The sequence below is a fragment of the Cetorhinus maximus genome, chromosome 28 (assembly GCF_964194155.1).
Source record: "Cetorhinus maximus chromosome 28, sCetMax3.hap1.1, whole genome shotgun sequence".
Lineage (NCBI taxonomy): Eukaryota > Metazoa > Chordata > Chondrichthyes > Lamniformes > Cetorhinidae > Cetorhinus > Cetorhinus maximus.
Genome location: NC_135906.1, coordinates 2,081,623 through 2,095,185, shown reverse-complemented (window position 1 = coordinate 2,095,185; position 13,563 = coordinate 2,081,623). Strand labels below are relative to the sequence as shown.

Genomic DNA, 13,563 nt, shown 5'->3' with positions numbered 1-13,563 from the left:
GTATTGAAAATCATGAGGTATCTGGAGAGAGTAGATAGGGAGAAACTGCTTGCACCGATGAAAGGATCGAGAAGGAGCGGGCACAGGTTTAAAGTAACTAGCAGAAGAAGCAAAAGTGATAGGAGCAGCGAGTGGTCAGGGTCTGGAATGCACCGCCTGATAGCGTGGCGGAGGCAGGTTCAATTGAAGAGGGAATGAGATGATTATTTGAAAAGAAAGCATGTGCTGGGTTACGTGGAGAAGGCAGGAGAATGGCACGAAGTGAAATGTTCATTGGGAGAGCTGGTGCAGTCACGACGGGCGGAATGGGCTCCTTGTGCAGTGTAAGGATTGTGTGAACGTGGATGTAGACGTTTCCGAGTAGCTGTGTAAAGTGTGTGAGCTTTGAGGTGTGAGTTTTGACTGTTGCTGTATCAGCAGCAGCAGCAGCAGCGGGCGGGAGCGGCAGCAGAGAGCTGGTTGAAAGTGTTGTGAGGCGAAAGGTGCAGCTGAGAGAGTGTTTGAGAGGTGTATTTGCAAGTGAAAGATGTTTTTGTATGAGTGAGGTAGAGTGTTTGTGAGATGAGAGTGGTGTCTGTGAGCGTTGGGTGAGCGTGCGTGTTTTTTGTGTGTAGATGGTGCGGGTGAGTGAGAAAGAAAGAAAGTTGTGTTTTGAAAGATGTGCATGTTGAAAAGTAAAGAAAGCAGATGTTTGTAAGAAAACTATTTTTAGCATTGAAAATCCCCTGGAAAGGGGTGGTGCACCATTCCCAGAGATACTGCAATACCGGGTCGATGCGTGGAGTGGACGGAGCAAGCCCCTATTCCATCTCCCTGCTCCAAAAATCAATTTAATATATGGTCCCCAGATAAGGGACGTATCAGATATTAAACTGATAAGAACAGATTTTTTTTTTTTTGTAAAAATATACTTTATTCATAAAATATCTTCAATCACATTCCAAACCATTTCAAAAACAACATTACAAGGGTACAATCCAGGTTAAACTTTTACAAAATGTATCACCGGGTGCATCAGTACAAACAATATTACAATCATTTACAGCCTTTCATTTTGATCTGTACAGCCCGAGGGGCTCTAAACAGTTCCCAGTCTCTCGGTGCGCTGTGGTAGAAAGGTCTTAGACAGCGACCCTTCCCCATTGCGCCTTTGCGGCAGCTGCCCCAAGCTTTAGTGCGTCCCTCAGCACGTAGTCCTGGACTTTGGATTGTGCCAGTCCGCAACAATCGGTCGGGGACAACTCTTTGTGCTGGAAGACCAACAAGTTTCGGGCAGACCAAAGCGCGTCTTTCACCGAGTTGATGATCCTCCAGCTGCAGTCGATGTTTGTCTCGGTGTGTGTCCCTGGGAACAGCCCGTAGAGCACAGAGTCCTGTGTCACAGAACTGCTCGGGATGAACCTCGACAGCAACCACTGCGTCTCTCTCCAGACTTTCTTTGCAAAGGCACAATCCACAAGGAGGTGAACAACGGTCTCTTCCCCACCACAGCCACCTCGAGGGCAACGTGCAGAGGGGGTGAGACTCCTGGCGTGTAGGAAGGATCTGACGGGGAGGGCCTTTCTCACCACCAGCCAAGCCACGTCTTGGTGTTTGTTGGAAAGTTCTGGCGATGTGGCATTCTGCCAAATGACTTTGACAGTCTGCTCGGGGAACCATCCCACAGGGTCCACCCTCTCCTTTTCCCTCAGGGCCTCTAGGACGTTACGTGCTGACCACTGCCTGATGGACTTGTGGTCAAAGGTGTTTTTCTGCATAAATTTTTCCACCAGGGACAGGTGTTGCTGTACGTGGCGCAGGTCTGGCCCATTCCTCACTCCTGCGCTGTGGCGATCACGCCAGCCATCTTCCGCTTTATCTGGAGGTCAAAAGTGGATCCTGTTTGCAGGGACATGATGTAAAAAAACTCTGGATGAAGGGGGAAAAAACATGCCCAACATCACCCTCATCCTGATGGCCACCTTTGTGTATGGCAGTATCAAGCTGTGTGTAGACCCAAACACCAAGCGTCACTACGTGCTGAGGTTCTACCTGTCCCTGGTGTTGCGAAGGATGGGTCTGGCCACCCTGCCGCGGAACGCTCCAAGTGCCGTATCACCTGCCCCGTGTGGAAAAACTTATGCAGAGAAACACCTTTGTCCGCAAGTCCATCAGGCAGTGGTTAGCACGTATCACCCTAGAGGCCCTGCGGGAAAAGGAGATGGTGGATTCCGGCGGACGGTTCGCCGAACAGACCGTCAGGGTCATTTGGCAGAATGCCTCATCACCAGAACTCTGAAGAGAGTGGCCGTGGTTCTTGTCGAGGTGCATCCCGAGCAGTTCCGTGACACAGGTATGGACTCTGTGCTCCAGGGGCTGTTCCCAGGGACACACGCCGAGACAAACATCAACTACCGCCGGAGGATCCACTCGGTGAAAGACACTCTTTGGCTGTCCGAAACTTGTTGGTCTTCCATTGCAAAGAGTTGGCACATTCCAAGGTCCAGGACTACGTGCTGAGGGACGCACTAAAGTTTGGGGCAAAGGCGTAATGGAGAAAGGTCGCTGTCTACGGTTGCGCTAGATGTGTCGTGTAACTGGCAGGTAATGGAAAATTTCGAGAAACACTCAGTCACAAGGGAGAACACGTGACAGGCATGAGAGACAATCCATGAGTCTTTGTAGCTGAGTTTCCGTGTGAGCAACTAGCTCACAGCGCAGAGGAGTTCTTCGATCGAGGCCTGCTGTATTTTTGTCTTTGCTTTCAGCTTGAGCAGTCAAAGAACAAAGAAGAAAAAAAAGTACAGCACTTCGGCCCTCCAAGCCTGCGCCGATCGGTCTGTGGAGCTTGCCAGCTGACCAGGTATGCAGCTAAAGTCCTTCCACATCTACAGGGAAGGCAAAGTCAGCAGCGTTTCTCCCAGAGTGTAGAGAGTCCTTGGAACTCTCTTCCTCGAAAGGTGGTGGAAACAGAGTCTTTGAATATTTTCAAGACAGAGCTGGATAGATTAACAAGGCGGGGTTGGAAGGTTATCGCTGGTAGGCAAGAATGTGGGGTTGAGGTTACAATCGGATCAGCCATGATCTTCTGAGTAGTGGAGCAGGCTCTTGGGGCCCAGTGGCCTACTCCTGCTCCTAAGTTGTATGTTCAGACATGTAGGGGCATTACTTTTTACTGATTCCAGTGCTTCTCCTGCACTGAACCTGGAGAGTACTACGTCAGCTGCTGTTGAGTTGTTTCCTGATGCCCTGCTTTCTTTTGTACGAGCTGTCTAGCATCCTCGTTTATGGGCTTCCTTTGCTTGGCATTGGGCCTTCTTTTGGGCTGACTGTTGGTCTATTTCCTTTACGGGATGTCAGCATGACATCACCAGAAGGGAAATGTGTCATGTTATGAAGTCACAGTAAATAAGTCCAATGCATTATATCATTATAATAACACAAGATGATGATCAGCAGTGAGAAGGCAGGTGGCAGCAAGGATAAGTACAGGTACGACACAGCGAACAGCCTTAGATCCTGTTAAAATGTTGAAAATGTTTCTCCCCTTCTCGAAGATTATTTCCTTCAAAATTTTAGAAATCTTTCAGCTTCAACCAGAAGTCACACACAAGCCAAACAACAAAACCACCTGCGTGCACAGCACAGCACACCATCTGCCAGCCTGCAATGATGTCGGCTCTCTTTTAATCACCTTTTCCCCTCCCATCAGTCCTATTCAGCAGGCAAGCAAAGGAGCGCAGAAAATACATCTGCACGGCTGTTTCTAACTTCTAGAAAGGGAACAGCCTTATCCTAGGAAAGTGAAAAATACCTATACTGTCACAAAGTGATGAACTTGAACTGCAAAACACCACGCTTACCTGAGCTTGTGTCACAGTTTTTGCTGTCTATCTCAGCCAGTATTCTCAGTCGTCCATCCTGGCTTCTTGCTCTCTCTGCAGCTTTCAGATGCCTCCCCTTGGCCGGCCTCAGTGCTCGGTGATAGATCAGCGCTCGGTATTATTTCTGTCCTCAGTGGTAACTGCTAGGGGAGAAAGGCTTGACTTTTTCAATCACCTTTTACCTCAGTAAAATCCAAGTAGAACCTAAAGTGGCAATGCTTCTCCCTCTCAGCACCCAACATGTCTTGCCTTTTCTTCAGGTTGGATTTGAGGAAGCACTACAGTTGCTGCCTGGCTGCCATTTCAAGTACAGAGACAAGGGGCAGCCCCATGACCCCTCCCCCGACTCCTGCACAATATGCAAATGTAGCACATTGTCTGAGTGCAATTTGGGAGCTGAAGACGGTTTCACAGTGGGATACAAGATATGAGGAGAGGTTTCCTCACAGACACACCGCCACATAAGCCCCTTTAAATTTGCGCGGCTGTGCAAAAAGTTTAATGGGCCCGCACACTTAAACAAATCGGTCACGCACTGTAATGACTCGCCTCATTCAGTTCAACAGAAATTAGGATCATGTTTTTAACCTGTGCCCTAGTTTTAAAATATTTTGTGTTCCATATTTACTTTCTCAATTTGTTATTAATTTACTTTACATTGCTTTATATTCTATTTTGTCTTGGACATGCATCACGGTTCGTTCAATCTCACTGGTTAAGAAAATTAAAATATTTAGTTTGATCAGGGTCTTACACTTGTCAAGAGGAGCCCTTTCAAATACTGGCCTGCTTTTGGAGGCCTGAAGTCACTGGAGCTGCACAAGTCAAGACGACTGAAGGCCTGATTCGCTGTGTAATATACTTTGCAGCATCTTGTTGCACTAGCAGGCAGGAAGGAGTTTTCAGCAATGCAGTTTAAAGGCTTGATACACTAAGTACACTTTCATTTCAGGTTTGTCATTTCAGGACGCTGCGTGTTTTTTTGCTCTGTTTTCTGACTCTGAAATTCTAATTCAGACTGTGGAGAAGAGCTGTTGTTGCTGCTGTTGGTTTTCTTTGTAACTGTTGTCGTTTTTTTGTGGAAAAATATACCTTATCCATAAAATATCTGAAAGAACATTACAAAACATTTCAAAATGGCCATCGCAAAAAGTGCAATCATATTCCAGTTTTTCAAATAGATCATGTCGCACCCTGCGACGCTTCAATACGATCAATGAACATTACAGACATTTCAACATGCTCATTACAGGCAGTCAGACAGTGCAATAGTATTCAAGTTATCTACATAGATCATGTTGCACTCTGAGGTGCTTCAATACAATTGTGATAAATGTAATATTCACTGCATACATTCAATGTGAGTCTTTCAGGCCGAGGGGTCCATACCTTTCCCAGTCCCTCGGTGCACTATGGCTGAAAGGTCTTAGACAGCGACCGTTCCCCACTGCGCATTTGTGGCGGCTGCCCCAAGCTTTAGTGCATCCCTCAGCACGTAGTCCTCGGCCTTGGAATGTGCCAGCCAGTCTGCAACACTCTGCTGGGGACAACTCATTGCACTGGAAGACCAACAAGTTTCGGGCAGACCAAAGAGCGTCTTTCACCGAGTAGATGATCCTCCACCTGCTTGTCTCGATGTGCGTCCCTGTCCCTGGGATCAACACGTAGAGCACAGAGACCTGTGTCACAGAACTGCTTGGGATGAACCGCGACAAAAACCACGGCAACTCTCTGCAGACCTTCTTTGCAAACGCACATTCCACAAAGAGGTGAACAACGGTCTCATCCCCACGACAGCCACCTCGAGGTCAACATGCAGAGAGGGTGAGACTTCAGGAAGGATCTGACGGGGAGGGCATTTCTCACCACCAGCCAAGCTACGTCTTGGTGCTTGTTGGAAAGTTCTGGAGACGAGGCATTCTGCCAAACGACTTTGACAGTCTGCTCGGGGAAACATCGCACAGGATCCACCATCTCCTTTCCCCGCAGGGCCTATAGGACGTTACGTGCCGACCACTGCCTGATGGACTTGGGGTCAAAGGTGTTTTTCTGCATAAAGTTTTCCACCAGGGACAGGTGGTACGGCACGGTCCAACTACTTGGAGCGTTCCGCGGCAGCGTGGCCACACCCATCCTTCGCTAAACCGGGGACAGGTAGAACCTCAGCACGTAGTGACACCTGGTGTTTGCGTACCGAGGGTCTACGCACAGCTTGATACAGCCGCACACAAAGGTGGCCATCAGTATGAGGGCGATGTTGGGCACGTTTATTCCCCCTTTATCTAGAGGCTTATACAGCGCGTCCCTGCGGACACGATCCATTTTCGACCTCCAGATAAAGCGGAAGATGGCTCGGGTGATCGCCATCGCGCAGCAGTCTGGAATGGGCCAGACCTGCGCCATGTACAGCAACAGCGAGAGTGCCTCACACCTGATGACCAGGTTCTTACCCGCAACGGAGAGGAAGCGTCGCTCCCAGATTCCCAGTTTCCTTTTCACCATAGACACTGGATCCTTCCAGTTTCTAACGCATACCCCGGTCCCTCTGAACCATATCCCCAGCACCTTCAGGCCGTCAGCACTGACGGTGAAGGGGACAAAGGATCGGTCAGCCCAGTTCCCAAAGAACACGGCCTCGCTCTTCCCACGATTTACCTTGGCTCCCGAGTCCAGTTCGAACTGGTCGCAGATGTGGATCAGTCTGCACACCGACAGCGGATCAGAACAGAAGACGGCGACATCGTCCATGTACAGGGAGGCTTTGATCTGAGTGCCTCCACTGCCTGGGATCGTAACTCCTCTAATGCCCGGATCCTTCCTGATGGACTCAGCAAAGAACAGGCGAGAGAGGACAGCCCTGCCTGACTCCAGATTTAATTGGAAAGCTATCTGATTCCCACCCACTGATTGAGACTGCGCTACTGATGTTAGTGTAGAGTAGGATCCAACTGGATCCAATTGCGAATTCCCTCCCCAAACCCCATTTTGAGAGCACATCCACCATGTAGGTGTGCGATATTCTGTCAAAGGCTTTCTCCTAATCCAGGCTGATGAGGCAGGTGTCCACACCCCTGTCCTGCACATAGGCAATCGTATCCCTGAGCAGCGCCAGGCTGTCAGAGATCTTCCTGCCCGGCACAGTGCAGGTCTGGTCAGGGTGTATCACCAATTCCAGAGCGGATTTGACCCGATTGGCGATGACCTTGGACAGAATCTTATAGTCCACATTCAACAGTGAAATGGGTCGCCAATTTCTAATTTCCTCCCTTTCTTCCTTGTGCTTGTACATGAGGGTGATGATGCCTTTCCTCATGGATTCTGACATACTGCCGGCCAGGAGCATACTCTCGTACACCCCTAGCAGGTCTGGGCCCATCCAGTCCCACAGAGCCCAATACAACTCCGCCGGCAAGCCGTCGCTTCTGGGGAGATTTACTCTTCTCGAAGGACTCAAGGGCCTAAGTCAGTTCGTCAGGAGTTCGCGGTTTGTCCAGCCTCTCCCGTGTACTGTCGCCTAAGACCTCCGTGATAGAGGACAAGGAGGACTGGGAGGCCGTGCTGTCCGTCGGCTTCACGTCAGAAAATCCGGCATAAAAGGATTTGCTGATCCTCAAAATGTCGGACTGCGCTGACTTTACTGATCCGTCTTCTTCATTCAGGCTGCTGATCACAGAGCTCTCTCTCTGTACCTTTTGGAAGAAGAAACGTGAGCACGTCTCATCCTGCTCCACGGAGCGGACTCTGGAACGGAAGATGTTCTTGGAGGCAAAGGGCTAGGCTTGCTGGCTCTTCACCTCTTGGAGATCTTCCTTGACATCGACCCCCACCGACTGCAGCCGGAGCAGATTCTGCATGTTTTTCTGGAGTCGGGACATTTCCCTCTCTTCCTTTCTAGCTTTCTGGATGCTTTTGAGGATGAAAAGCCTCTTGGTGTTTCCCTTGATCGCTTCCCACCAGTGTGTCAGGGACTCAAAGAGGGGTTTCATGGTTCTCCAACCTTCATAAGCCCTCTTGAGCTCCTCAATGTTCTCTGGGGTCAGCAGTTGCACGAATAGCTTCCATGCCCCCCTGCCCACCCTCAGGTCCTTCTCCAAGTGGCAGTCCGCCAGTAGGATGCAGTGGTCAGAGAAGAACACCGGCTTGACCTCGGTGGATCTGACTGTGAATGCACGGGACACAAAGAGGAAGTCTATCCTGGAACGAATGGACCCGTCTGGCCGCGACCAGGTGTATCTACGCTGCGCTCCGTCTGCAGGGTTGCTGAAGACGTCGTGCAGCTTGGCATCCTTAACTGTTTCCATCAGGGATCTGGACGTAGCGTCCAATCTGCTTCCGGCCCTGCCGGATCGTCCAGCCGCATCGATGATGCAGTTGAAGTCCCCGCCCAGAATGACCGGCCTGGAGGTCGCCAGCAGCAGTGGGAGCTGCTGAAAAACCTCCAGCCGCTCAGCTCCTTGTGACGGGCCATACACGTTAATTAACCGGAGTGGAGCGTTCTTGTACATTACGTCTGCTACCAGGAGTCGCCCGCCCACCACCTCCTTGACCTCGGAGACGGTGAAGTTGCCTCCCCGCAGCAGAATACCCAGGCCGGAGGAACGAGAGTCGTTTCCGCCCGACCAGATCGATGGCCCGTGGGACCACCACCGTGACCATTGCCTGTAGGAGCTGAACTGGATAACCTCACTTATCCACGTTAAACTCCATCTGCCAAATTTTGGCCCATTCACCTAACCTGTCCATATCCATTTGTAAATTTCTCATTTCTTCACTGCAACTTACTTTCCCACCTATTTTGGTGTCATCTGCAAATTTAGCTATGGTACCTTCTACTCCTGAATCCAAGTAAATAGTTGGGGCCCAAGGACCGAACCCTGTGGCACCCCACTAGTTACAGCTTGCCATCCACAAAAGACCCATTTATCCTGACTCTCTGCTTTCTGTTGGTTAGCCAAAGCTCTATCCAAGCAAATATATTACCCTTAGCTGCGTGTGATCTTATCTTGTGTATTAATCTTTTGTGCGGCACCTTATCAAATGCCTTCTGGAAGTCCAGACATACTACATCTACAGGATCGCCATTATCCACTTTGCTTGTCACATCTTCAAAGAACTCTAGCGATTTAGTCAAACACGATTTAGTCTTCATAAAGCCATGCTGACTCTGATGGATTGCATTTTGACTTGCATTTTAGGAGGGTAGTGAAGGCATTGGAGAGAGTGCAGAAGAGGTTTACGAGTTTGGTTCCAGGGGCGAGGAAGTTGAGTTATGAAGTAAGATTGGAGAAGTTGGGACTGTATTCCTTGGGGAAAAGAAGTCTGAGAGGAGACTTGATAGAGGTATTGAAAATCATGAGGTATCTGGAGAGAGTAGATAGGGAGAAACTGCTTGCACCGATGAAAGGATCGAGAAGGAGCGGGCACAGGTTTAAAGTAACTAGCAGAAGAAGCAAAAGTGATAGGAGCAGCGAGTGGTCAGGGTCTGGAATGCACCGCCTGATAGCGTGGCGGAGGCAGGTTCAATTGAAGAGGGAATGAGATGATTATTTGAAAAGAAAGCATGTGCTGGGTTACGTGGAGAAGGCAGGAGAATGGCACGAAGTGAAATGTTCATTGGGAGAGCTGGTGCAGTCACGACGGGCGGAATGGGCTCCTTGTGCAGTGTAAGGATTGTGTGAACGTGGATGTAGACGTTTCCGAGTAGCTGTGTAAAGTGTGTGAGCTTTGAGGTGTGAGTTTTGACTGTTGCTGTATCAGCAGCAGCAGCAGCAGCGGGCGGGAGCGGCAGCAGAGAGCTGGTTGAAAGTGTTGTGAGGCGAAAGGTGCAGCTGAGAGAGTGTTTGAGAGGTGTATTTGCAAGTGAAAGATGTTTTTGTATGAGTGAGGTAGAGTGTTTGTGAGATGAGAGTGGTGTCTGTGAGCGTTGGGTGAGCGTGCGTGTTTTTTGTGTGTAGATGGTGCGGGTGAGTGAGAAAGAAAGAAAGTTGTGTTTTGAAAGATGTGCATGTTGAAAAGTAAAGAAAGCAGATGTTTGTAAGAAAACTATTTTTAGCATTGAAAATCCCCTGGAAAGGGGTGGTGCACCATTCCCAGAGATACTGCAATACCGGGTCGATGCGTGGAGTGGACGGAGCAAGCCCCTATTCCATCTCCCTGCTCCAAAAATCAATTTAATATATGGTCCCCAGATAAGGGACGTATCAGATATTAAACTGATAAGAACAGATTTTTTTTTTTTTGTAAAAATATACTTTATTCATAAAATATCTTCAATCACATTCCAAACTATTTCAAAAACAACATTACAAGGGTACAATCCAGGTTAAACTTTTACAAAATGTATCACCGGGTGCATCAGTACAAACAATATTACAATCATTTACAGCCTTTCATTTTGATCTGTACAGCCCGAGGGGCTCTAAACAGTTCCCAGTCTCTCGGTGCGCTGTGGTAGAAAGGTCTTAGACAGCGACCCTTCCCCATTGCGCCTTTGCGGCAGCTGCCCCAAGCTTTAGTGCGTCCCTCAGCACGTAGTCCTGGACTTTGGATTGTGCCAGTCCGCAACAATCGGTCGGGGACAACTCTTTGTGCTGGAAGACCAACAAGTTTCGGGCAGACCAAAGCGCGTCTTTCACCGAGTTGATGATCCTCCAGCTGCAGTCGATGTTTGTCTCGGTGTGTGTCCCTGGGAACAGCCCGTAGAGCACAGAGTCCTGTGTCACAGAACTGCTCGGGATGAACCTCGACAGCAACCACTGCGTCTCTCTCCAGACTTTCTTTGCAAAGGCACAATCCACAAGGAGGTGAACAACGGTCTCTTCCCCACCACAGCCACCTCGAGGGCAACGTGCAGAGGGGGTGAGACTCCTGGCGTGTAGGAAGGATCTGACGGGGAGGGCCTTTCTCACCACCAGCCAAGCCACGTCTTGGTGTTTGTTGGAAAGTTCTGGCGATGTGGCATTCTGCCAAATGACTTTGACAGTCTGCTCGGGGAACCATCCCACAGGGTCCACCCTCTCCTTTTCCCTCAGGGCCTCTAGGACGTTACGTGCTGACCACTGCCTGATGGACTTGTGGTCAAAGGTGTTTTTCTGCATAAATTTTTCCACCAGGGACAGGTGTTGCTGTACGTGGCGCAGGTCTGGCCCATTCCTCACTCCTGCGCTGTGGCGATCACGCCAGCCATCTTCCGCTTTATCTGGAGGTCAAAAGTGGATCCTGTTTGCAGGGACATGATGTAAAAAAACTCTGGATGAAGGGGGAAAAAACATGCCCAACATCACCCTCATCCTGATGGCCACCTTTGTGTATGGCAGTATCAAGCTGTGTGTAGACCCAAACACCAAGCGTCACTACGTGCTGAGGTTCTACCTGTCCCTGGTGTTGCGAAGGATGGGTCTGGCCACCCTGCCGCGGAACGCTCCAAGTGCCGTATCACCTGCCCCGTGTGGAAAAACTTATGCAGAGAAACACCTTTGTCCGCAAGTCCATCAGGCAGTGGTTAGCACGTATCACCCTAGAGGCCCTGCGGGAAAAGGAGATGGTGGATTCCGGCGGACGGTTCGCCGAACAGACCGTCAGGGTCATTTGGCAGAATGCCTCATCACCAGAACTCTGAAGAGAGTGGCCGTGGTTCTTGTTGAGGTGCATCCCGAGCAGTTCCGTGACACAGGTATGGACTCTGTGCTCCAGGGGCTGTTCCCAGGGACACACGCCGAGACAAACATCAACTACCGCCGGAGGATCCACTCGGTGAAAGACACTCTTTGGCTGTCCGAAACTTGTTGGTCTTCCATTGCAAAGAGTTGGCACATTCCAAGGTCCAGGACTACGTGCTGAGGGACGCACTAAAGTTTGGGGCAAAGGCGTAATGGAGAAAGGTCGCTGTCTACGGTTGCGCTAGATGTGTCGTGTAACTGGCAGGTAATGGAAAATTTCGAGAAACACTCAGTCACAAGGGAGAACACGTGACAGGCATGAGAGACAATCCATGAGTCTTTGTAGCTGAGTTTCCGTGTGAGCAACTAGCTCACAGCGCAGAGGAGTTCTTCGATCGAGGCCTGCTGTATTTTTGTCTTTGCTTTCAGCTTGAGCAGTCAAAGAACAAAGAAGAAAAAAAAGTACAGCACTTCGGCCCTCCAAGCCTGCGCCGATCGGTCTGTGGAGCTTGCCAGCTGACCAGGTATGCAGCTAAAGTCCTTCCACATCTACAGGGAAGGCAAAGTCAGCAGCGTTTCTCCCAGAGTGTAGAGAGTCCTTGGAACTCTCTTCCTCGAAAGGTGGTGGAAACAGAGTCTTTGAATATTTTCAAGACAGAGCTGGATAGATTAACAAGGCGGGGTTGGAAGGTTATCGCTGGTAGGCAAGAATGTGGGGTTGAGGTTACAATCGGATCAGCCATGATCTTCTGAGTAGTGGAGCAGGCTCTTGGGGCCCAGTGGCCTACTCCTGCTCCTAAGTTGTATGTTCAGACATGTAGGGGCATTACTTTTTACTGATTCCAGTGCTTCTCCTGCACTGAACCTGGAGAGTACTACGTCAGCTGCTGTTGAGTTGTTTCCTGATGCCCTGCTTTCTTTTGTACGAGCTGTCTAGCATCCTCGTTTATGGGCTTCCTTTGCTTGGCATTGGGCCTTCTTTTGGGCTGACTGTTGGTCTATTTCCTTTACGGGATGTCAGCATGACATCACCAGAAGGGAAATGTGTCATGTTATGAAGTCACAGTAAATAAGTCCAATGCATTATATCATTATAATAACACAAGATGATGATCAGCAGTGAGAAGGCAGGTGGCAGCAAGGATAAGTACAGGTACGACACAGCGAACAGCCTTAGATCCTGTTAAAATGTTGAAAATGTTTCTCCCCTTCTCGAAGATTATTTCCTTCAAAATTTTAGAAATCTTTCAGCTTCAACCAGAAGTCACACACAAGCCAAACAACAAAACCACCTGCGTGCACAGCACAGCACACCATCTGCCAGCCTGCAATGATGTCGGCTCTCTTTTAATCACCTTTTCCCCTCCCATCAGTCCTATTCAGCAGGCAAGCAAAGGAGCGCAGAAAATACATCTGCACGGCTGTTTCTAACTTCTAGAAAGGGAACAGCCTTATCCTAGGAAAGTGAAAAATACCTATACTGTCACAAAGTGATGAACTTGAACTGCAAAACACCACGCTTACCTGAGCTTGTGTCACAGTTTTTGCTGTCTATCTCAGCCAGTATTCTCAGTCGTCCATCCTGGCTTCTTGCTCTCTCTGCAGCTTTCAGATGCCTCCCCTTGGCCGGCCTCAGTGCTCGGTGATAGATCAGCGCTCGGTATTATTTCTGTCCTCAGTGGTAACTGCTAGGGGAGAAAGGCTTGACTTTTTCAATCACCTTTTACCTCAGTAAAATCCAAGTAGAACCTAAAGTGGCAATGCTTCTCCCTCTCAGCACCCAACATGTCTTGCCTTTTCTTCAGGTTGGATTTGAGGAAGCACTACAGTTGCTGCCTGGCTGCCATTTCAAGTACAGAGACAAGGGGCAGCCCCATGACCCCTCCCCCGACTCCTGCACAATATGCAAATGTAGCACATTGTCTGAGTGCAATTTGGGAGCTGAAGACGGTTTCACAGTGGGATACAAGATATGAGGAGAGGTTTCCTCACAGACACACCGCCACATAAGCCCCTTTAAATTTGCGCGGCTGTGCAAAAAG

The 13,563-nt window shown here is 49.4% G+C and overlaps 2 pseudogenes; both read right to left on the bottom strand.

The window, feature by feature from the left end:
• Nucleotides 1-733: 733 nt before the first annotated feature.
• LOC144669097 (U2 spliceosomal RNA) lies at nucleotides 734-909 on the bottom strand (annotated as a pseudogene).
• Nucleotides 910-9,936: 9,027 nt separating this feature from the next.
• On the bottom strand, nucleotides 9,937-10,112 carry LOC144669096 (U2 spliceosomal RNA; annotated as a pseudogene).
• Nucleotides 10,113-13,563: the final 3,451 nt, after the last annotated feature.